The sequence below is a fragment of the Nerophis ophidion genome, linkage group LG09 (assembly GCF_033978795.1).
Source record: "Nerophis ophidion isolate RoL-2023_Sa linkage group LG09, RoL_Noph_v1.0, whole genome shotgun sequence".
NCBI classification, from domain to species: Eukaryota; Metazoa; Chordata; class Actinopteri; order Syngnathiformes; family Syngnathidae; genus Nerophis; species Nerophis ophidion.
The window spans coordinates 34,676,995-34,702,277 of record NC_084619.1 but is presented as its reverse complement, the minus strand read 5'-3'; positions in this window follow the sequence as shown (position 1 = coordinate 34,702,277).

Below are 25,283 nucleotides of genomic sequence, written 5' to 3'. Positions count from 1 at the left end.
GGCAGACTGGGGTGGTGGTTCCTGTTTTTAAGAAGGGGAACCAGAGGGTGACCACACTCCTTAGCCTTCCCGTTAAGGTCTATTCAGGTGTACTGGAGAGGAGGCAATGCCGGATAGTCAAAACTCAGATTTAAGAGGAACAGTGTGGTTTTTGTCCTGGTCGTGGAACTGTTGATCAGCTCTATACTCTCGGCAGGGTCCTTGAGGGTGCATGGGAGTTTGCCCAACCAGTCTACATGTGCTTTGTGGACTTGGAGAAGGCATTCCACTGTGTCCCTTGGAAAGTGTGGGGAGTGCTCACAGAGTAAGGAGTATCGGAATGTCTGATTGTGGCGGTCCGCTCCTTGTATGATCAGTGCCAGAGGTCGGTCTGCATTGCTGGCATTAAGTGGGACCCGTTTTCAGTGAGGGTTGGACTCTGCCAAAGCTGCCCTTTGTCACCAATTCTGTTTATATTTTCTTGGACAACATTTCTAGGCATAGTCAGGGTTTTGAGGGGATCCCGTTTGGTGGTTGCAGGATTAGGTATCTGCTTTTTGCAGAAGATGTGGTCCTGATGGCTTCATCTGGCCAGGATCTTAAGCTCTCACTGGATCGATTCGCAGCCGAGTGGGAAGCGACTGAGATGGGAATTATCACCTGCAAGTCCGAGTCCATGGTCCTCCCCCGGGAAAGGGTGGAATGTCATCTCCGGGTTGGGGAAGAGATCTTTCCCGAAGTGGAGGAGTTCAAGTGCTTCGGAGTCTTGGTCACGAGTGAAGGAAGTGTGGATCGTGAGATCGACAGACGGATCTGTGCGGCATATTCAGTAATGCGAACGCTATATCGATCCTTTGTTGTGAAGAAGGAACTGAGCCGAAACGCAAAGCTCTCAATTTACCAGTTTATCAACGGTACCATCGTCACCTATGGTCCTATGGTCATGAGTTTTGGATTATGACCGAAAAGATAAGATCACGGTGCTCCTCCACATCGAGAGGAGCCGAATGATTATATATATATATATATATATATATATATATATATATATATATATATATATATATATATATATATATATATATATATTGTGGTACCCTGATTCTCACCAAGACACAGGATTGGTTTTGCAGCAAGCCAAAAAGGATATTTATTATACTAGTCATTTTAGGAAGGGCAGGGTGTGGAAGAATCAAACTTAAAGTGTCCAAACATAAATATCTCCCATCCGGGGCTCTCAGTCCTTTACACAGCACACAAATCTTTAATTTGGGCGTCAGGCGACAAGGCTCGGATAGAGCGGTCTATCACCAGTCGGTCTATGGAGGGGGGGTTGCCTTCGCTCGTTAGCCAGCTGTGTGTTATGCAGAGCAGTGCGGCTACCTGCGGAGGTGGCGGATAGGTGGGCTGGAAGGTCCAGTTGTGATATCGTTGGGCCCTGGCAGGCAGACTGCACCCTTAGCTGGCGAGAATGGCTTTGTTTAGTTTCCTGAAGTCTCGAGCATCCGCCAATGCCAGGTCGCTGCACACACTTTGGGTTTCTCCAGTGAGGAAAGGTGCCAGTATGGATCCCCATTCTTCTACTGGCCACTTCTCCCAGGCTGTGTGCTTGAAACACTCCAAGTTCGGCTTCCACATCATCCTCTCCAGATAGTTTAGTTAGGACCTCAGCGGGTGCCTGTGTAATAGCCACATCTTTAGCAATTTTTTTTTACTAACTCTTCTACTGCACCTCGAAGTTTAGCTTGGCTTTTTAGCAAAGCCATTGCAAGGAATTTAGGAGTTTTACCATCTACGGTCTGTAAAATCATCAAAAAGTTCTGAGAATCTGGAGAAATCCCTGCACGTAAGCGATGATATTACGGGCTTTTAATCCCTCAGGCAGTACTGCATCAAAAACTGACATCAGTGTATAAAGGATATCACCACATGGGCTCAGGAACACTTTATAAAACCACTGTCAGTAACTACAGTTGGTCGCTACATCTGTAAGTGCAAGTTAAAACTCTACTATGCAAAGCCAAACCCATTTATCAACAATATCCTGAAACGCCGCCGGGTGGCTGTGCCCGAGCTCAGCTAAGTTGGACTGATGCAAAATGGAAAGGTGTTCTGTGGTCTAACAAGTCCACATTTCAAATTATATTTGTAAACAGAGGGCGTGGTGTCCTCCAGAACAAAGAGGAAAATAACCATTCGGATTGTTGTAGGCGCAAAGTTCAAAACCTAGCATCTGTGATGGAATTGGGGTGTATTAGTGCCCAAGGCATGGGTAACTTACATATCTGTGAAGGCACCACCAATACCGAAAGGTACATACAGGTTTTAGAGCAACATATGTTGTTATCCAAGCAACGTTATCATGGACGCCCCTGCTTATTTCAGCAAGACAAGTGTTACAACAGCGTGGCTTTGTAAAAAAAGAGTGCGGGTACTTTCCTAGCCTGCTTGCAGTCCAGACCTGTCTCCAATAGAAAATGTATGGCGCATTATGAAGCGTAAAATACGACAACAGAGTCCCCGGACTGTTGAACGACTGAAACTCTACATAAAACAAGAATGGGAAAGAATTCCACCTTCAAAGCTTCAACAATTAGTTTCCTCAGTTCCCAAACGTTTATTGACTGTTGTTAAGAAAAAAGGTGATGTAACACAGTGGTAAACATGTCCTTTCCCAACTACTTTGGCACGTGTTGCAGCCATGAAATTATAAGTTAATTATTATTTGCAAAAAAAAAAATAAAGTTTATGAGTTTGAACATCAAATATCTTGTCTTTGTAGTGCATTCAATTTAATATGGGTTGAAAATGATTTGCAAATCATTTTATTCTATTTATATTTACATCTAACACAATTTACCAACTCATATGGAAACAGGGTTTGTATATATATATATATATATATATATATATATATATATATATATATATATATATACAGTATACTGTAGCATGTTTTTTTGTAAGTTAATGAGGTGGACAATGTTTAAAACGATATTTCCACGTATTATTATGATTTACCATCTCAGGAAAACTAACTTCAGAAAGACTGCAATGCATGCGTCGGTGCACAGCCGCACACATCCTTGGTAGCCAAGATCGTGCTTGTTGTTTGGTGGTCCATACTCTATACATGGCTGTGATGGTCTTGTACACTGCCACCTATAGGTCAGCTGTTCTTGGTGCAAAATAAACTCCACAAAAATGAGATGGCTGACAGACGTATAGTGCAAAAGAAGATATTTCCATTGCTTCTATGCTAGGAGACTCTGGTAGGACTACACATATGTTGGCATCATGTAACAACTAAGTTATACAATGGTTAAGATTTTGAGTTTTGACTACGATATGTGGTTAGAGAAAATTGTGATGTGTCCATTAAATTGGACTACAACCATTGCTGGCTAATTTTGGACCGCATCGATAGTGTTGTCTTTTGCTTTGCTGTTTTTGGAAATACTTCATTGGCAGTACCTTTTGACTACACATCAATTAATGTATGTTAGTTTGGTTTATATTAGACTGTTGCAATATACAGTGTTGTGGGTTGGTGTTTCAACAAAGTTTTTTTTTGAAGCCTCGATATTTTTGCAATATATTGAACAGTATTAGAATATGTTAAAATATGTGAGTACATTGTTAAAAATCATTACTATTTTATCTAATTCACAAAATATTTGTTTTGTTTATTATTGTTTTATTTCTTACAAGTTATGTCATCAATTAACCTCCATTCTGTGAAAAATGAAGTTGAGCGGATTTTCTTAATGCTCGGAAAGTAATAAAAACATTTGGTGAAATATTATTCAGGCATCACAAGTTTATTTGAATAAAGTGTCGATTATTGTACCTACAATGTTAATTAAACATGAACGTTACATCTGTCAAATTAGTATATTTATTACAGGCCATGTATTGGATTTCATTAGATTGTGCAGGTATGAACACATGGTATTACTGTCCATTTATTTCTAATGCATATATTATAATTGCTAAGCAGGTGCAATATGCATCACAAATGTCTCCCTTTTGTTTAGATGTCACAAACAAAATGTGTTCTGCTTCAGCTGGTTGGCTGGTGCTGTGTGGCTATTCAGGAGACTTCAGGATTGCACAGCGCAACCGGAAAGTATTCACAGTGCTTCACTTTTGCAGCATTTTGTTATGTTTCAGCCTTGTTTTCAAAACTTAATCAATTCATTTTTGTCCTCAAAATTCTACACACAAAACTCCATATTGAAAACGTGATTTAAATTATTTATTGTTTTAAGATTTTTGCAAATTTGCCAAAAATAAAGAAAGTAAGATATCACATTTACTTTAATTTTCCTGAGGGAATTCTCCTGAAGGAATCAATAAAGTACAATCTATCTATCCGTCTATCTGTTTATCTATCCATCCATCTTTCTATCTAAGTGTTCACAGCCTTTGTCAAGAAGCTCAAAAGTGAACTCAGATGCATCATGTTTCAACTGATCATACTTGAAATGCTTCGACAGCTTAATTAGATTACACCCGTGGTAAATTCACTTATTTTTTTTACATGATTTGGAAAGGCAAACACCTGCCATTACCAGGCCATCACCATCCCTACATTGAAGCATGGTGGCGGCAGTATCATGCTGTAAGGATGTTTTTCAGCAGTGGGAAATGGGAGACTAGTCAGGATAAAGGGAAATATGAATGCAGCAATGTACAGAAACATCCTGGATGAAAACCTGCTCCAGAGCACTCTTGAACTTGGATTGGGACGACGGTTCATCTTTGAGCAGGATAACGACCCTACGCACACCGCCAATATATCTAAGGATTTGATTCAGGACAAAAAAAAATTGGCCTAGTGTGTGAATGTGAGTGTGAATGTTGTTTGTCTATCTGTGTTGGCCCTGCGATGAGGTGGCGACTTGTTCAGGGTGTACCTTGCCTACCGAATATGGAGGCTGAGGCTCAGCTCTTCTCACCGCTGGTACTGGAGACGATGATGTGGTGGCCATATGGCCATCTGGTCCTTATAGACCAGAGGTGTCAAACGTTCAGCCCGGAGGCTGGATCAGGGCTGTCAACAGGTTTTATCCAGCCCGCGGGATGAGTTTGCTTAGTATAAAAATGAACCTGAAATTTTTGAATGAAAAAAAATACTGTTCTAAATGTGTTCACTGGATGTCACAATAGCAACCTTTTTGTATCTTTGTGGATGATGCTACATAACTACAAAATAAACCACATGATGTCAATACATCAGTCGAGGAAAATAATCAAACAACATAAATAACATAATGTAATGTGATTTTGTTATTTTTTTTTTATCTTGATGGATTGAAAATGAACACCAATGAGTTGACATAATTTATTCAGAAAATATAAATAATGTCAAATAAAGACAGAATACGACTAACCGCAACATGTGTGTGTAAAAAAAAAAAACAACATTATGATTTGTACGATTTCAGAATGTGCTTGGTCTGTTTTTAAACAAACAAATTTATCTAAACTTGTCTTTATTTTTAAGTTGTCATGCCGTGATTTTACCAGTCCAGCCCACTTGGTAGTAGATTTTTCTCCATGTGGCCCCCGATCTAAAAGGAGTTTGACACCCCTGGTATAGACTCTCTCTGCCCAAGTGCCTGTACATCATCGGTGCAGGCAGAGGCCGACCCCACTTTTAACTGTTATCAAAAACTGTCAATTTAAACGAGTATCAATTAGTTATAATTCCATATTACTATACTTACAGACAGAGTCATCAAAGAAGAAAAGCAAGATGGCGGCGCCCGGACGGGCTGCGACACTGCGGTGCTCTTGCTAAAGATGGAACATTTGGCGGAAATGCCGGACAGTTCTGCAGACTTCATGGCTGGCTCGCATCGTGGTCACTCCGTGATCACGTACGACCGCCAGACACTTCTGGATATGGACATATCGGGCCGTTTTGGACTGATAGACGCGTGCGTGCTAAACATGCTAACTAGCATGGGAATACGTCGGCGGCTACATCCAGCGGCCTGTGAAGCAGCGGAGTCTAGTAGCAGCGGGGGCCGTCTACGGAGCAGACGCCAGCGGTGTGATCGGAAACGCGGATGCCGAGCGGGGCTTAAAACAAAGCAGAAGGCTAATCCCCACAGAACACCACTTCCCTCCATCCTGAAGACGGATTTAGATGAAAGATGCGAGACTACTGCTCTGGGTAAGGAGTCTGTTAAATTAGAACAAGTTTTTTCTGCTTTGAGTGTTTCAGAGTTGGACATGTGTTTTACTGAGGTGGCTAACTATGATGCGTGCAGTTTATCAAAGCAACAAACAAACAATCGGAAAATCCCCGTTACCGAGGTGGCTAACTATGATGCGTGCAGTTTATCAAAGCAACAATCAAACAATCGGAAAATCCCCGTTACTGAGGAGGCTAACCATGATGCGTGCAGTTTATCAAAGCAACAATCAAACAATCGGAACATTCCCGTCGTATCAATTCCTAGATATGGTCGTAATTATACTGAATGCACTGGGCATAATAAACACAACATTATTAATATTGCTACTACGGATAATTTGATCAAAAAATCCCTAAAACAGCCCACTACCTATAATATAGGTTTTTTAAACATAAGATCATTGTCTCCCAAAACGTTGTTAGTTAATGATATTATCAGAGACAACAATCTTAACGTCATCGGTCTCAGTGAAACCTGGCTTAAACCAAATGACTTTTTTGCGCTAAATGAGGCATGTCCTCCTAACTTTACACATGCGCATATTGCCCGTCCGCTTAAAAGGGGTGGGGGGGTCGCACTAATATACAACGAAAACTTTAACCTTAGTCCTAACATAAATAATAAATATAAATCGTTTGAGGTGCTTACTATGAGGTCTGTCACACCGCTGCCTCTACACCTGGCTGTTATCTACCGCCCCCCAGGGCCCTATTCGGACTTTATCAATGAATTCTCAGAGTTCGTTGCTGATCTAGTGACACACGCCGATAATATAATCATAATGAGGGACTTTAATATCCATATGAATACCCCATCGGACCCACCGTGCGTAGCGCTCCAGACTATAATTGATAGCTGTGGTCTCACACAAATAATAAATGAACCCACGCATCGCAACGGTAATACGATAGACCTAGTGCTTGTCAGGGGTATCACCGCTTCCAAAGTTACGATACTCCCGTATACTAAAGTATTGTCCGATCATTACCTTATAAAATTCGAGGTTCAGACGCATGTTCGTCAAACTAATAATAATAATAACTGCTATAGCAGCCGCAACATTAATACGGCCACAACGACAACTCTTGCTGACCTACTGCCCTCGGTAATGGCACCATTCCCAAAATATGTGGGCTCTATTGATAACCTCACTAATAACTTTAACGACGCCCTGCGCGAAACCATTGATAACATAGCACCGCTAAAGTTAAAAAAGGCTCCAAAAAAGCGCACCCCGTGGTTTACAGAAGAAACTAGAGCTCAGAAATTATTATGCAGAAAGCTGGAACGCAAATGGCGCACGACTAAACTTGAGGTGCACCATCAAGCATGGAGTGATGGTTTAATAACTTATAAACGCATGCTTACCTTAGCTAAAGCTAATTATTACTCAAATCTCATCCACCGTAATAAAAACGATCCTAAATTTTTGTTTAGTACGGTAGCATCGCTAACCCAACAAGGGACTCCTTCCAGTAGCTCCACCCACTCAGCTGATGACTTTATGCAATTCTTTAGTAAGAAAATTGAAGTCATTAGAAAGGAGATTAAAGACAATGCGTCCCAGCTACAACGGGGTTCTATTAACACTGATACGATGGTATATACGGCGGATACTGCCCTCCAAGATAGTTTCTCTCGTTTTGAGGAAATAACATTAGAGGAATTGTTACAACGTGTAAATGGAATAAAACAAACAACATGTTTACTTGACCCACTTCCTGGGAAGCTGATCAAGGAGCTCTTTGTATTATTAGGTCCATCAGTGCTAAATATTATAAACTTATCACTTTCCTCGGGCACTGTTCCCCTAGCATTCAAAAAAGCGGTTATTCATCCTCTTCTTAAAAGACCTAACCTCGATCCTGACCTCATGGTAAACTACCGACCGGTGTCTCACCTTCCCTTTATTTCAAAAATCCTCGAAAAAATTGTTGCGGAGCAGTTAAATGAACACTTAGCGTCTAACAATCTATGTGAAACCTTTCAATCCGGTTTCAGGGCAAATCACTCGACGGAGACAGCCCTCGCAAAAATGACTAATGATCTATTGCTAACGATGGATTCTGATGCGTCATCTATGTTGCTGCTCCTCGATCTTAGCGCTGCTTTCGATACTGTCGATCATAATATTTTATTAGAACGTATCAAAACACGAATTGGTATGTCAGACTTAGCCCTGATTTGGTTTAACTCTTATCTTACTGATAGGATGCAGTGTGTCTCCCATAACAATGTGACTTCGGACTACGTTAAGGTAACGTGTGGAGTTCCCCAGGGTTCGGTCCTTGGCCCTGCACTCTTCAGCATCTACATGCTGCCGCTAGGTGACATCATACGCAAATACGGTGTTAGCTTTCACTGTTATGCTGATGACACCCAACTCTATATGCCCCTAAAGCTGACCAACATGCCGGATTGTAGTCAGCTGGAGGCGTGTCTTAATGAAATTAAACAATGGATGTCCGCTAACGTTTTGCAACTCAACGCCAAAAAAACGGAAATGCTGATTATCGGTCCTGCTAGACACCGAACTCTATTTAATAATACAACTCTAACATTTGACAACCAAACAATTAAACAAGGCGACACGGTAAAGAATCTGGGTATTATCTTCGACCCAACTCTCTCCTTTGAGGCACACATTAAAAGCGTTACTAAAACGGCCTTCTTTCATCTCCGCAATATCGCTAAAATTCGCTCCATTCTGTCCACTAAAGACGCTGAGATCATTATCCATGCGTTTGTTACGTCTCGCCTCGACTACTGTAACGTATTATTTTCGGGTCTCCCCATGTCTAGCATTAAAAGATTACAGTTGGTACAAAATGCGGCTGCTAGACTTTTGACAAGAACAAGAAAGTTTGATCACATTACGCCTGTACTGGCTCACCTGCACTGGCTTCCTGTGCACTTAAGATGTGACTTTAAGGTTTTACTACTTACGTATAAAATACTACACGGTTTAGCTCCATCCTATCTTGCCGATTGTATTGTACCATATGTCCCGGCAAGAAATCTGCGTTCAAAGGACTCCGGCTTATTAGTGATCCCCAAAGCCCAAAAAAAGTCTGCGGGCTGTAGAGCTTTTTCATTTCGGGCTCCAGTACTCTGGAATGCCCTCCCGGTAACAGTTCGAGATGCTACCTCAGTAGAAGCATTTAAGTCTCACCTTAAAACTCATTTGTATACTCTACCCTTTAAATAGACTCCCTTTTTAGACCAGTTGATCTGCCGTTTCTTTTCTTTTTCTTCTATGTCCCACTCTCCTTTGTGGAGCGAGTCCGGTCCGATCCGGTGGCCATGTACTGCTCGCCTGTGTATCGGCTGGGGACATCTCTGCGCTGCTGATCAGCCTCCGCTTGGGATGGTTTCCTGCTGGCTCCGCTGTGAACGGGACTCTCGCTGCTGTGTTGAATCCGCTTTGGACTGGACTCTCGCGACTGTGTTGGATCCATTATGGATTGATCTTTCACAGTATCATGTTCTCATATGTTCTCATAGTCATCAGTATCACAGTATCATGTTCTCATAGTCATCATTGTCACCGACGTCCCACTGGGTCATTATTGTCACCGATGTCCCACTGGGTGTGAGTTTTCCTTGCCCTTATGTGGGACTACCGAGGATGTCGTAGTGGTTTGTGCAGCCCTTTGAGACACTAGTGATTTAGGGCTATATAAGTAAACATTGATTGATTGATTGAAGAAGTATATTAGAAAGTATCCAGTTACAACCCTGATTATATTTGTATTTCACGGCTCTAGTAATAAAGATAATGGAAATTGGTCATAACTGTAGGATAGTATCACAAGTTTATGCTAGTATTTCCAACCTTGCAGCATCAAACTCCCATTAGCTTTATGTGTAAATGTTTGAAAAGTGGCCAAGCATGCAGACAGGCAGCATTCAATAAACTCAAAACTAGGAACACTGAGCCTGAAATATTAAAGGCTGCAGCAGAGGTTTCCCTCTTGTTGTGGGTTCTTCTGATGACCGACAGATGTTCTTGACCCCGGTAGGCAGTTGGAATCACGCTGTTTACTGCCACACACAAGTCTCGGTTGCTTTTCAGCAATATATATTTTAGGACTTTTCAGGTGTCTCTGCTTTCTGTCTCTGTGCGTGTGCCTCGCTCCGCTCTCCTACATGTGTCTCGCTCTGCTCCAAAACCCAAGCATGTGTCTCTGTCTGGCTGCTGCTAATAAAGGTGACAGGTGATTAGATAACAAGTCCCAGCTGGGCAATCTACTCACCTTCCGCTGGCTTCGAGGCCGGTCCTAACCCACCCCGCTCTAGGGCAGACCTGCAGGCCACGCCCCCCTCCTCAGGTACATTCTTGGGTTGTCCCAATATCAATATTTTGGTAAAGGTACCAAAATGTATTTCGACACTTATCTAAACAAAGGGCACCCCAAAGAATGGCATTATTGGCATTATTTAAAACTAATCTTTATGATGGATTAAACATGTTTCTTATTGCAATTAAAGAACAATTTTGCCATTAAATAACATAGTGAACATACTAGAAAACATCACTTTTAGTTGTAAGCAAACAAACAAGGCTCATAATTTGGCTGCTGACCTTTGCAGTAGCATCAGAATCAGAGTCAGAAATACTTTATTAATCCCCCAGGGGAAATTATTGTATCATTTCTCAAAAAAAATCTTGATGTAAAGTAGATACGGCTTTGGTATTTGATATCGTTACAATCAATATCTTTGTTGACCCACACTATTTTTTTTTACATTCAGGAGCGTTAGCTTGCTTTTAGCGTCCTGCAGTGATAAGACTTGTAAGAAACGTAGATTGTTTGTTGCAATGGAGTTGAAGATTAGTGATTTAGAAGTAGCTAAAACACTACAAAGAGTTATTAGCCGCTATCTAGGTATTAGCTAACAATATTTTAAAACACCACTTGCCGAGCAGCGCTTCAGTGTGTATTGCTCCATCTTCATAGTTAGGTTTAAAGCCAAATGAGGTCATATGTCCCATCTTCTGTCTTCACTCTGTTTCTGCTTGTAATCCAATCCATTATTTATATAGCACATTTAAACAACAATAACGTTTCCAAAGTGCTGCACAGCCATGTTAAAAACAATTGTAAAAAAAAAAAAAAAAAAAAAATAATAAAATAAAATAAAAAAAATAAATTAAAAAAAAAGTGTATATATATATATATATATATATATTATGCTCCACCAATGACTGAATAAAAACAAAAAATAAATAAATATAAAACCAATAAAAACAATATAAAAACAAATATGATTAAAAACTATTTTAAAGGGTAATTGATTGATTGATTGATACTTTTATTAGTAGATTGCACAGTACAGTACATATTCCGTACAATTGACCACTAAATGGTAACACCCGAATAAGTTTTTCAACTTGTTTAAGTCGGGGTCCACGTACAAATATATACTATCAACATAATACAGTCATCACACAAGTTAATCATCAAAGTATGTACATTGAATTATTTACATTATTTACAATCCGGGGGGTGGGATGAGGAGCTTTGGTTGATATCAGAACTTCAGTCATCAACAATTGCATCAACAGAGAAATGTGGACATTGAAACAGTGTAGATCTTACAGTAGGATATGTACAGCCAGCAGAGAACATAGTGAGTTCAGATAGCATAAGAACAAGTATATACATTAGAAGTACATTTGAGTTGTTTATAATCCGGGGAGATGGGATGTGAATGGAGGAGGGTATTAGTAAAGTGTTGAAGTTGCCTGGAGGTGTTGTTTTAGAGCGGTTTTGAAGGAATATAGAGATGAACTTACTTTTATACCTGTTGGGAGTGCATTCCACATTGATGTGGCATAGAAAGAGAATGAGTTAAGACCTTTGTTAGATCGAAATCTGGGTTTAACGTGGTTTGTGGAGCTCCCCCTGGTGTTGTGGTTATGGCGGTCATTTACGTTAAGGAAGTAGTTTGACATGTACTTCGGTATCAAGGCGGTGTAGCGGATTTTATAGACTAGGCTCAGTGCAAGTTGTTTTACTCTGTCCTCCACCCTGAGCCAGCCCACTTTGGAGAAGTGGGTTGGATTGAGGTGTGATCTGGGGTGGAGGTCTAAAAGTAACCGGATTAGCTTATTCTGGGATGTTTGGAGTCTAGATTTGAGGGTTTTGGAGGTGCTGGGGTACCAGGAGGTGCAAGCGTAATCGAAGAAGGGTTGAATGAGAGTTCCCGCTAGAATCCTCAAGGTGCTTTTGTTGACCAGAGAGGAGATTCTGTAGAGGAATCTCGTTCTTTGGTTGACCTTTTTGATCACCTTGGTTGCCATTTTATCACAGGAAAGATTAGCCTCTAGAATGGAACCTAGGTAGGTGATCTCATCCTTCCTGGTGATAACAATGTCACCCACTTTTATAGTGAAGTCACTGACCTTAAGTTTGATATGGGACCCAAATAGGATGTATTCCGTTTTACCTAAGTGTATGGATAGCTTGTTGTCAGCGAGCCAGGTGCAAATATTGAGGAGTTCAGCACTGAGGATTTGTTCCACCTGTGACTTGTCCTTGCCGGATACCAGCAGGGCCGAGTCATCCGCAAACAGGAACAATTCACAGTGGCATGCTGATGGCATGTCATTTACGTATATTAGGAACAGTAAAGGTCCTACTATACTCCCCTGAGGGACTCCACAGCTTACTGAGAGGGGAGGGGACATGGTGCCGTTCACCTCTACCACCTGTTTCCTCCCCTCCAAGTAAGATTGCATCCAGTTTGATGAGGTTTCGTCGAATCCGATTGCTCGGAGCTTATCCAACAGTATAGCATGGTTAACGGTGTCAAAGGCCATCTGAATGTCCAGCATGACCATGCCGCAGTATTTGCGCGCGTCCACCTCATGTTTGATGTGGTCGGTCAGATAGAGAAGGCATGTGTCAGTGGAGTAGTTAGTTCTGAAGCCGGATTGGAATTTGTACATTAGTTTATTAGTAGCAAGGCATCTATCAACCTGTTCATAAACTATTTTCTCCATTACTTTCGAAATGGAACTGAGAATAGAAACAGGTCGGTAGTTACCAGGTTCTAATTTACTTCCTTTTTTATAAAGGGGGGTTACTCTTGCTATCTTGAAATCCTTGGGTACTTGGCCTTGTTTGATTGAGAGGTTTATTATATGAGTGATTATTGGGGCAATGGTGGTGGCAGAGTCCATGAGGAATCTGGAGGGGATATTGTCAAGGCCGGTGGCCTTGTTTGGGTGGAGCGCGCTCAATTTATTAAGCACCTCGTTAGCTGAGACCATTTCTAATTTGAAATTGTTGTTGACTACTCCTAGCTTTCTGTAGAAGGCTTTAATGTGTTCTACACCAAAGCGACCAGAATGTTGGGATAGCTTGTTTACGAGAGTTGTGGCTATGTTGGTGAAAAAGATGTTAAGTCTGCTCCCCTCAATTAAATTAAAACAGTAAAATAGAAATCAAAGTGTATAAAAATCACAGAGGACAACAGAGAACAGAGGACCACACAACTCATGTAGTGTTAAAAGCCAAAGAATAAAAGTGGGTCTTGAGACGAGACTTAAAACACTCCACTGTGGAAGCAGTTTGAACATGGAGCGGCAGAGTGTTCCAGAGCTTAGGGCCGACCACAGAGAAGGCCCTGTCTCCCCTGGTCTTGGGCACCACGAGCTGGAACTGGCTCTCGGACCTCAGAGCGCGCGCAGGAATGTAAATTTGGATAAGGTCCGAGATATATTGAGGTGCCAGTCCATGTAAAGATTTAAAAACAAACAGCAATGTTTTAAAATAAATTCTAAAACTAAAAGAATTGGGGTTATATGCTGGCGTTTCCTGGCCCCTGTTAAAAGTCGTGCTGCCGCGTTCTGGACTAACTGCAACCGGGAGAGAGCTTTTTGGCTAATGCCAGCATAAAGTGCATTGCAGTAGTCCAGGCGACTTGAAATAAAAGCATGCACGACTTGTTCAAAAAGGTTAAAAGATAAAAACGGTTTAACCTTTACTAAAAGACGAAGGTGATAAAAACACGATTTTAAAACGCCATTGACTTGTTTGTCTAGTTTAAAATCGCTGTCTATAGTGACGCCAAGGCTGGTGACTTTGGGACGCACATCATTTTGCAATGGTCCCAAGTCAGTGAGGGCCGGACCAAAAACAAAAATTTCCGTTTTTCCCTCATTCATTATTAAAAAATTCTGGGCTAACCAAGCCTTGACGTCGCACAGACAGTTAAGAAGGGGTGTCAGGGGGCCGTGGCTTTTTGAAATCGGCATATAAATTTGGCAGTCATCTGCATAAAAGTGATAAAACACTCCATGTTTCTTAAAAATATCTCCAAGAGGGAGGAGATAAAGAGCGAACAGGATGGGGCCAAAAATAGATCCCTGGGGGACACCACAGTAAAGCGGGGCAGAAGAGGAGGTGGCGTCCCCCAGCCTGACAGAAAAGGCCCTCTCAGACAGGTAAGATCTGAACCACTCTAACGCAGTCCCCCTGACACCCACACAGTCTCTCAGGCGGTCTAAAAGAATTGTGTGGTCGACTGTGTCAAAGGCAGCTGTAAGATCTCAAAAAGCACTAAAATGGCAGCGCTGCCAAAATTAGACATTAAAAGCAAGTCATTAAAAACCTTTAAAAGTGCAGATTCAGTACTGTGCAAAGCTTTGTATCCAGACTGAAATGGATCTAAAGTGCTATTTTCATCTAAAAAAGGCTGCAGTTGTGCCAGAACACATTTCTCCAAAATCTTTGACACAAAAGGTAATTTGGAAATTGGCCGATAATTTGACAAACTTGTCGGATCAAGACCTGTTTTTTTAATCAAAGGCTCAACAACAGCTCTTTTACAAAAGGAGGGGACACAGCCAGAAATCAAGCTGCTGTTGATGATGTTCCTAACAGACAAATCAATAGTGTCCCAGATTTCTTTAAAAAAGCGAGGGGGGACTGGGCCTATGAGACTTTACGAGGGTTTTAGCTTGCCGACTATTCCTGTAAGTTCAGGCATGGACACAGGCTCAAAGTGACAGAACACAGTCGAGCACTGAGTGGCCACATTAAAACTTAATGGAAAACGAGAAAGATTTGCCCGAATAGAAGCAACCTTATCATTAAAAAAGGAGAGAAATTTTTCACAAGTTTCACTTGTCATCTCCAGTGAAGTGGCTGGATTCGGTTTAAGAACATTACTAATAGTATTAAAAAGAACATGTGGCTTACTGATGCTATTCAAAATTAAGTCTGAAAAATATTTTGTTTTCTCAGCTTTAACCACACTTTGATAATTTCGACAGTTTTCTTTTAAAATTTGATAGGAGACTTCCAAGTGATCCCCTTTCCACTTGCGCTCCGCCCTTCGCAGCAAGAAGTGCTGTGTGCGCGCGTGCTGACTAACATGTGCCACGGCTTATATTCCAGCATCGTCACCGCTGTGCACTTTATGGCGATGAAAAATATGCCAGCATCGTCACCGCTGTGCACTTTACGGCGATGAAAAAAAAAAGTACTGGTATATTTCAAAAGCAGTGTTGTAGGCTTTTTAATGAATTACCGTACAACCCTAGTACATTCACATGAAAAGCATATTGTATGTATAACACAACAACCTGTAACATGATTAAGTGTGTCTTTGCGTGGATTTCATTGTGTTGTGAATTCTGGGTGTTTTCGTGTTGCCTCTTTAGGAATGAAATGCCTAAATGTGTCAATCATGAAACATTAACCTTTTCTTAAAATGCTAATGCCTCGAAGAAAAATATTGTTGAGAGTGTTTGGAAAGTTCATTTGTCAGTGATTTCTAACAAATGATGTCTGTGTCCTTTTGGTGAGTCACAGTGTTCCCACAAACGCTGTAGAGAAATGAAAACATTTGCCGACTGGCCTAAAAGTTGGTTGGCTGAGAATAAAATTAAATAACAACTTAAAAAAATACTCATTTGGATAGAGGAATAGGAAACTTTGAATCGTATTACCCAGGAAGTTTCAGGTGTGTGACATTTGTGTAATGAGTGTCAGCAGTGAGATTAATGCAATGTCTCCTGTTCGGCAGACATCAAGGGTACGGACGGCGTGTTTGGGAGCGTTGGACCACCACAGGGTCAGGCTGATTGATTGCTTTGACATGCAAAGGTCATCACCGCCAGGGCACCGCAGCCTTTGACGCAGCACGAAGGTCTCAAAGGCAACCATCGTTTGAATTTCCTAAATTTTCTGTAAATATTTAGCATTTTTTCGTCTTGATGACATTTGTCAGGGACACTGTCGAGGGAGGCAAACAAGAAGTGAGAGTATTAAAGTCGGATGAAGGACGGAGAAGGCTCCCAGGATTAAGACAAATGAGAGGGCGGCGTTGCACCAGGAGCGTGCCCAAAATCTGGGTCCCAATATACAAGACTGCTCTAGGCCTCCCCCCAATCCCACCCTAAACCCACCACACACACACACACACACACACACACACACACACACACACACACACACACACACACACACACACACACACACACACACACACACATTTTTTGTATTTGTTACCTTCTCGAGACCTCAAAAAAAATGCGTACCTCTTTAGGACCACCCTGTCTAGATATATAAATATTTGTATTGACAACAATAATAATATATAAATACTATGCAAATATAAAAAAGTTAATTTTTTAGTAATACATTTTTTGTAATTTGTTTTTAATCTTCATTATTCATTTCAAGTTGTTACAGTATGTTTGTATATACATATTTATACATTTTTGTTTTAATTAATTTTGGCCAGTGCAGCACTGTGGATGAGGGGTTAGTGCGTCAGCCTCACAATACGAAGGTCCTGAGAAGTCCTGGGTTCAATCCCGGGCTCGGGATCTTTCTGTGTGGAGTTTGCATGTCCTCCCCGTGACTGCGTGGGTTCCCTCCGGGTACTCCGGCTTCCTCCCACCTCCAAAGACATGCACCTGGGGATAGGTTGATTGGCAACACTACATTGGCCCTAGTGTGTGAATGTGAGTGTGAATGTTGTCTGTCTATCTGTGTTGGCCCTGTGATGAGGTGGCGACTTGTCCAGGGTGTACCCCGCCTTCCGCCCGATTGTAGCTGAGATAGGCTCCAGCGCCCTCCGCGGCCCCAAAGGGAATAAGCGGTAGAAAATGGATAGATGGATGGAATTTTGGCCAAAGGGGCCCTTTTTCAATTTCTTTCACACACTTGTTATTACAAATGTTGGCCAGAGGGGGAGCACTTCATGTACTGTACTGTGCAATCTACTAATTAAACTTTCAATCAATCAATCAATGTTGATACACGCGCACGCGCGCACACACACACGAACACACCCACACACGCACACGCACACACACACACACACACGCACGCAGCACACACACACACACACACACAATTGCTATGTTTAAATGCACAAAAATACTATCACATAGATTTGGTTGAAACCAGCTTTTTAAAAACATATGAAAAAACTTATTAGGTGTAGACATCTAGATAACCCCCCCTAAATAATTTTAGTTTTGTTTTTGTTTGTTCTTTTTACAAAAAAGTACCAAAAAGTCAATATAAAGTGTCCAGAATATGTATACAACCTGCCATTATTCACTTGAATATGATTATAAATCTGCCAAGTTTCTTTTCCCTTTACTTCAGGGTGTTAAGTAGATATCATACACATAGGATCATCATCAGTGGCTAATACTAATCATACATACATCATTATTCTTATGAATATATCATGAGTAGTCCTGGGTTCAATCCCGGGCTCGGGATCTTTCTGTGTGGAGTTTGCATGTTCTCCCTGTGAATGCGTGGTTTCCCTCCGGGTACTCCGGCTTCCTCCCACCTCCAAAGACATGCACCTGGGTATAGGTTGATTGGCAACACTAAATTGGCCCTAGTGTGTGAATGTGAGTGTGAATGTTGTCTATCTGTGTTGGCCCTGCGATGAGGTGGCGACTTGTCCAGGGTGTACACCGCCTTCCGCCCGATTGTAGCTGAGATAGGCACCAGCGCCCCCGTGACCCCAAAGGGAATAAGCGGCAGAAAATGGATGGATTGATATCCCACAGTTTTCATCGTATTGGAACGGTTCCAATATTAAAACGTTTAGCTCAGTCGAGACACCTTCGCTTCCAAAGGGAATAAGCGGTAGAAATGGATGGATGGATGGAATTTTGGCCAAAGGGGGCCTCTTTTCAATTCCTTTCACACACTTATCACAAATGTTGGCCAGAGGGGGAGCACTTAAAATTTCTACACATACTTGTTATTTCATATGTTGACCAGAAGGGGAGCACTTTTAAAACTGACATACATTTAATTTGAAAAATCCCTACTTTTTAGGACCATCCTAATTTTGATATAGTTCACCACCAGGGGTTCTAATGAGACATTCTCTATTAGATGCAATGGTTTTGTGTATCCGGACCATGATTTTGGTCCTTACTTGTTCATCTGTCCTCATATGGAAGGTTATTTTCCTTGTTTATTTACCATGGATTGATTAACGTGGACGCAGACTTAAACAAGTTGAAAAACTTATTTGGGTGTTACCATTTAGTGGTCAATTGTAAGGAATATGTACTGTACTGTGCAATCTAGTAATACAACTTTTAATCAATCAATCAATGGTGATACACGCGCGCGCAGACACACACACGGACACATACACACACACACACACGCACGCACGCACACACAAACACACACACACACACACACACACACACACACACACACACACACACGCACACAAATGCTATGTTTAAACTGGCTGTCCAGAGTCGGGACCCAGGATGGACCGCTCGTCGGGACCCAGGAGGGACTGCTCGCCTGTGTATCGGTTGGGGACATCTCTACGCTGCTGATCCGACTCCGCTTGGGATGGTTTCCTGTGGACGGGACTCTCGCTGCTGTCTTGGATCCGCTTTGAACTGAACTCTCGCGGCTGTGTTGGATCCACTATGGATTGAACTTTCACAATATCATGTTAGACCCGCTCGACATCCATTGCTTTCGGTCCCCCTAGAGGGGGGGGGGGGGGGGGGGGGGGGGGTTTGCCCACATTTGAGGTCCTCTCCAAGGTTCTCATAGTCATCATTGTCACTGGCGTCCCACTGGGTGTGAATTCTCCTTGCCCATTGGGTGTGAGTTTTCCTTGCCCTTATGTGGGTTCTTCCGAGGATGTCGTAGTCGTAGTGGTTTGTACAGTCCATTGAGACATTTGTGATTTAGGGCTATATAAATAAACATTGATTGAAAAATTGATTGATTAAATGCACAAAAATGCTATCACATAGATTTGATTGAAACCGGCTTTTTAAAAATATATGTAAAAACTTATTAGGTCTTAGACATCTAGATAACTCCCCGCCCCCCTAAATAATTGTAGGTTTTTTTTCGTTTGTTATTTTTACAAAAAGTACCAAAAAGTCAATATAAAGTGTCCAGAATATGTATACAACCTGCCATTATTCACTTGAATATGATTATAAATCTGCCAAGTTTTTTTTCCCTTTACTTCAGGGTGTTAAGTAGATATCATACACATAGGATCATCATCAGTGGCTAATACTAATCATACATACATCATTATTTTTATGAATATATCATGAGTAGTCCTGGGTTCAATCGTGGGCTCGGGATCTGTCTATGTGGAGTTTACATGTCCTCCCTGTGATCGCGTGGGTTCCCTCCGGGTACTCCGGCTTCCTCCCACTTCCAAAGACATGCACCTGGGGATAGGTTGATTGGCAACACCAAATTCGCCCTAGTGTGTGAATGTGAGCGTGAATGTTGTCTGTCTATCTTTGTTGGCCCCGCGATGAGGTGGCGTCTTGTCCAAGGTGTACTCCGCCTTCTGCCCGAATGCAGCTGAGCTAGGCTCCAGCGACCCTAAAAGGGGGATTAGTGGTAGAAATGGATGGATGGATGGCATTAGTAGTGCATCTCCTGGGAGTTAGGTCTTCTCCTGTCTTTAAAACCCAGTGACGCCTCTGTTTATAACTTTAATCGAGGGTTCTTGAATGCACCACAGTTGTGCGCAATGAGACGCAAAAGGGAAACTTGCACTTATTTTTTTAGGTATATTTATTTTGTTTTTACCGTTCTTCTATCCCCTCATCCTTGTTCCAAAATGTTGGTGCTGTGTACAAATTCTTAAAGGTGAGCCTTGATGACGTTATGAAGTCTGTGTACAGTGAAGCGTTCGAAGTTAGGTTTGCCAAATCCAACTGGGATGAACCATTTTGTATTTTTGACAGAGGGTGTATGTAGTCTTAGACATTCTTAGTTTGACTAAAACAACTTTGTTATGGAAATTTCACGGCTATATTTATGTTATATTAAAATTTTATGAAATTGATGTATATTTAAATTACTTTAAAAATCTTCAAACTTTCAAACTCGGCGTTGTACAGTTTGGTTGTCTGTGCTCTGAACTTCCTTCCTATGTTGAATGAGCAGCGGCCATTCCTGTTACCACAATCATACCCAATGAGAAACTTTGTGGAACTACATTTCAAAACAGTCTAATTAATGTCTTGGGTGTTGATTGTTAAGCAGCTTTGGTGTGAGGAGTGACATGAGCCTCTCCAGAGGACTGAGGTACATTCATTGTTTTTGTGGGCAGCTGGACAGCTCATTTGTGCCCTAATAGAGATAAACTGGTGGGGACAGCGCGAGGCAAGGGAATACAGCTCCCTGGTAGAAAAGATGATGCTTTTCCCAAAGCAAAAGGAAGGATTTGGCTGCACGTTGACTACAATTGCCGCCATGATTAATTGCAGCCATCACAACCTTGTAGTACTGTCTTTCTACTGTACTGTGTGGCTAACTGCACACCCATGTCTGTCTTCACAATGAAGACGAATTAGCAAGCAGGGAAAGAGAAAAAAAAAATATGAACCTATTTGTCCATCTCCATCCATGTCCGATGCGGCTGGAGGTCATTTTGCTTGTATACATTTAATGCACACTGTTGAGTATTAATCTCTGAGTCTGGTGTATTAGAATACTGACCACACTGGGGTTCTGGTCTCAGAGCACAAAGTCATCAGCTGGACTTGTCAACTTCAATTGTGCAAAACAAAGTACACACAAAGGGCAGTACTTAGGGTTAGTATCCGTAATACACCAGTATAAATATATCCATCCATCCATTCATTTTCTACTGTTTGTCCCATTCGGGGTGGCGGGGGGTCATTGGAGCATATCTTAGCTGCATTCAGGCGGAAGGCGTACATTGCAGGGCCAACACAGATAGACAGACAACATTCACACTTGAGGGACCATTTAGTGTTGCCAATCAACCTATAGTGGATATATATATATATATATATATCCACATATATATATATATATATATATGTTTCCATATGGGTTGGGAAATTGTGTTAGATGTAAATATAAACGGAATACAATGATTTGCAAATCATTTTCAACCCATATTCAGTTGAATATGCTCCAAAGACAACATATTTGATATTCGAACTGGTAAACATTTTTTTTTTTTTGTGCAAATAATCATTAACTTTAGAAGTTGATGCCAGCAACACGTGACAAAGAAGTTGGGAAAGGTGGCAATAAATACTGATAAAGTTGAGGAATGCTCATCAAACACTTATTTGGAACATCCCACAGGTGTGCAGGCTAAGTGGGAACAGTTGGGTGCCATGATTGGGTATAAAAGCAGCTTCCATGAATTGCTAAGTAATTCACAAACAAGGATGGGGTGAGTGTCACGACTTTGTAAGCAAATTGTCGAACAGTTTTAGAAAAACATTTCTTGCAAGGAATTTAGGGATTTTACCATCTACGGTCCGTAAAATCATCAAAAGGTTTAGAGAATCTGGAGAAATCACTACACGTAAGCGATTATATTACGGAACTTTGATCCCTCAGGCAGTACTGCATGAAAAACCGACATCAGTGTGTAAAGGATATCACCACATGGGCTCCGGAACACTTAATAAAACCACTGTCAGTAACTACAGTTGGTTGCTACATCTGTAAGTGTAAGTTAAAACTCTACTATGCAAAGCCAAACCCATTTATCAACAACACCAAGGAACGCCACTGGCTTCGCTGGGCCCGAGCTCATAGTGGAAAAGTTTTCTGTGGTCTGACGAGTCCCCATTTCAAATTATATTCGGAAACTGTGGACGTGTGTCCTCCGGAACAAAGAGAAAAATAACCATCCGGATTGTTATAGGCGCAAAGTTCAAAAGCCAGCATCTGTGATGGTATGGGGGTGTATTAGTGCCCAAGGCATGGGTAACTTACACATCTGTGAAGGCACCATTAATGCTGAATGGTCAATACAGGTTTTGGAGCAACATATGTTGTCATCCAAGCAACATAATCATGGACGCCCCTGCTTATTTCAGCAAGACAATGCCAAGTCACGTGTTACAACAGCGTGCTTTCGTAGTAAAAGAGCGCGGGTACTTTCCTGGAATGCCTGCAGTCCAGACCTGTCTCCCATCGAAAATGTATGGCGCATTATGAAGCGTAAAATATGACAGAGGAGACCCCGGACTGTCGAACGACTGAAGCTCTACATAAAACAAGAATGACAAAGAATTCCACTTTCAAAGCTTGAACAATTAGTTTCCTCAGTTACCAAAACGTTTATTGAGTGTTTTTAAAAGAAAAGGTGATGTAACACAGTGGTGAACATGCCCTTCCCCAACTACTTTGGCAAATGTTGCAGCCAAGAAATTCTAAGTTAATTATTATTTGCAAAAAAAAACAAAGTTTATGAGTTTGAACATCAAATATCTTGTCTTTGTATTGCATTCAACTGAATATGGGTTGAAAAGGATTTGCAAATCTTTGTATTCCGTTTATATTTACATCTAACACAATTTCCCAATTCATATGGAAATGGGGTTTGTGTATATATATATATATATATATATATATATATATATATACATATATATGTAAATATATATATATATATATCGAGCACTATTCTCTGGATAATCCAATTAAGACACATACATATACATATATATATATATATATATATATATATATATATATATATATATATATATATATATATATATATATATATATATATATATATCAACGGAATACAAAGATTTGCAAATCCTTTTCAACCCATATTCAGTTGAATGCAATACAAAGACAAGATATTTGATGTTCAAACTCATAAACTTTATTTATATATATATATATATATATATATATATATATATATATATATATATATATATATATATATATATATATATATATCCTTGATGGGTAAAAATCCACACCTAGTGTGTGTAACAATCATTGGTACAGTATAGGGATTTAACGCTATCTCTCTCAGTCGTCCTCAGACGAGCACCCATCGGAGTCCCAATTCGTTCCGCTTCTCAATACACACAGGTTTGAAGAGCTTCCAGCTCCCACATCTTAGGCCAGGATCAACGTACGTTGGCGCAGGAAGATCAATGCCCGAGTGTTGGTTCGCATATGACCAGCCTGCTGGCTGAGAGCTCCCGATGTCTGTGGCAGTGTCTGGTCAGCCTCATCCTCTGTGCTGCTACCTTCTTGTTGAGCCTCGGCAGTTGCCCGTACAGGTCCTCGTTGGGGATGTGGATGTTCTGGTCCTGGTCCACATACAAACAGCTCGTAACATTCTGGTATGGCAGCAGCCATCTAGGGACTTCTGCAGGGTGTATGTCAAGGTCCAGGTTGGACACACTCCACAGGGGCGTGGAGTAGACTCGGCTATATGTGTGATATGAACATTTCATATCACTTTTATTGTCACTAAAATGATCACGTTAGCATTATTATCACAGTATTGTCAAATGTGTTCAAAAAGCACTTGTATACTTAAACATTTTAAATACAATAAATAAATAGCCATACGTCTCTACATTCTTGACTGAAGAAATATGTTGTATGGGTTTGTGTTGAAAACAAAATTTTGTACTTGTGCAATGACAATTAAGATCATTCCATTCCATTCCAAATAATAATGATTACAATCTGACTACTGAAGAGTCAAAATATTTGTTTGAGAGTTTGAATATGTTTATCTTCTTTCGTTTTAATTTGTAAACGTTTAATTGTTCTTTTTAACGCTTAAGGAAAAACAAATATTTTGGGTGCTTCACGTCTGGTCTATGCGGCGTCATGTCTGTCATATTCTTTCATGTATAAATTGATCTCTCAATGTGCACAATTTGAAATCATAGTTGCTCAGACAGTCAAGCGTTGATACAAGTTTAAACAGGGGAATGTCGTTTTTTTTGTGCGTATGTTAGCATTTAAACTAACTATTACTAGCTTTCTTCTCCTGTCAAAAAGCAGTGTCATTCCCGACCCCCCTCTCCCTTGTTGAGGGGGGTTGGGGGACACACATGTCCGGTGGCCATGGATGAAGTACTGGCTGTCCAGAGTCGGGACCCAGGATGTACCGCTCGCCTGTGTATCGGTTGGGGACATCTCTGCGCTGCTGATCCGCCTCCGCTTGGGATGGTTTCCTGCCGGCTCCACTATAGACGGGACTCTCGCTACTATATTGGATCCACTTTGGACTGGACTCTCACTATTATGTTAGATCCACTATGGATTGGACTTTCACAATATCATGTTAGACCAGCTCGACATCAATTGCTTTCGGTCCTCTCCAAGGTTTCTCATAGTCATCATTGTCACTGTCACCGACGTCCCACTGGGTTTGAGTTTTTCCTTGCCCTTATGTGGGCTCTGTACCGAGGATGTCGTTGTGGTTTCTGCAGCCCTTTGAGACACTTGTGATTTAGAGCTATATAAACATTGATTTATTGATTGATTGATTTATCCCTGAGTTATCAACCACTGTTATAAATAATATGACTATAAGGTCCTTAGACCACCACTAAAATATTACCCAAACTTAGTAATGGCCGTTAATACTTCAAATATGTCTTATTGAACGTCAACATACCCACGTCATCAATGACTATACCGACAAAGTGAAAACAAGTTACTATAAGTAACACAAGTAGTAAGGAAGGAAGATGAAATGATACCGTCAAACAAAATACTTCAAAATCAATCAATCAATCAATCAATGAGTATTTATATAACCCTAAATCAC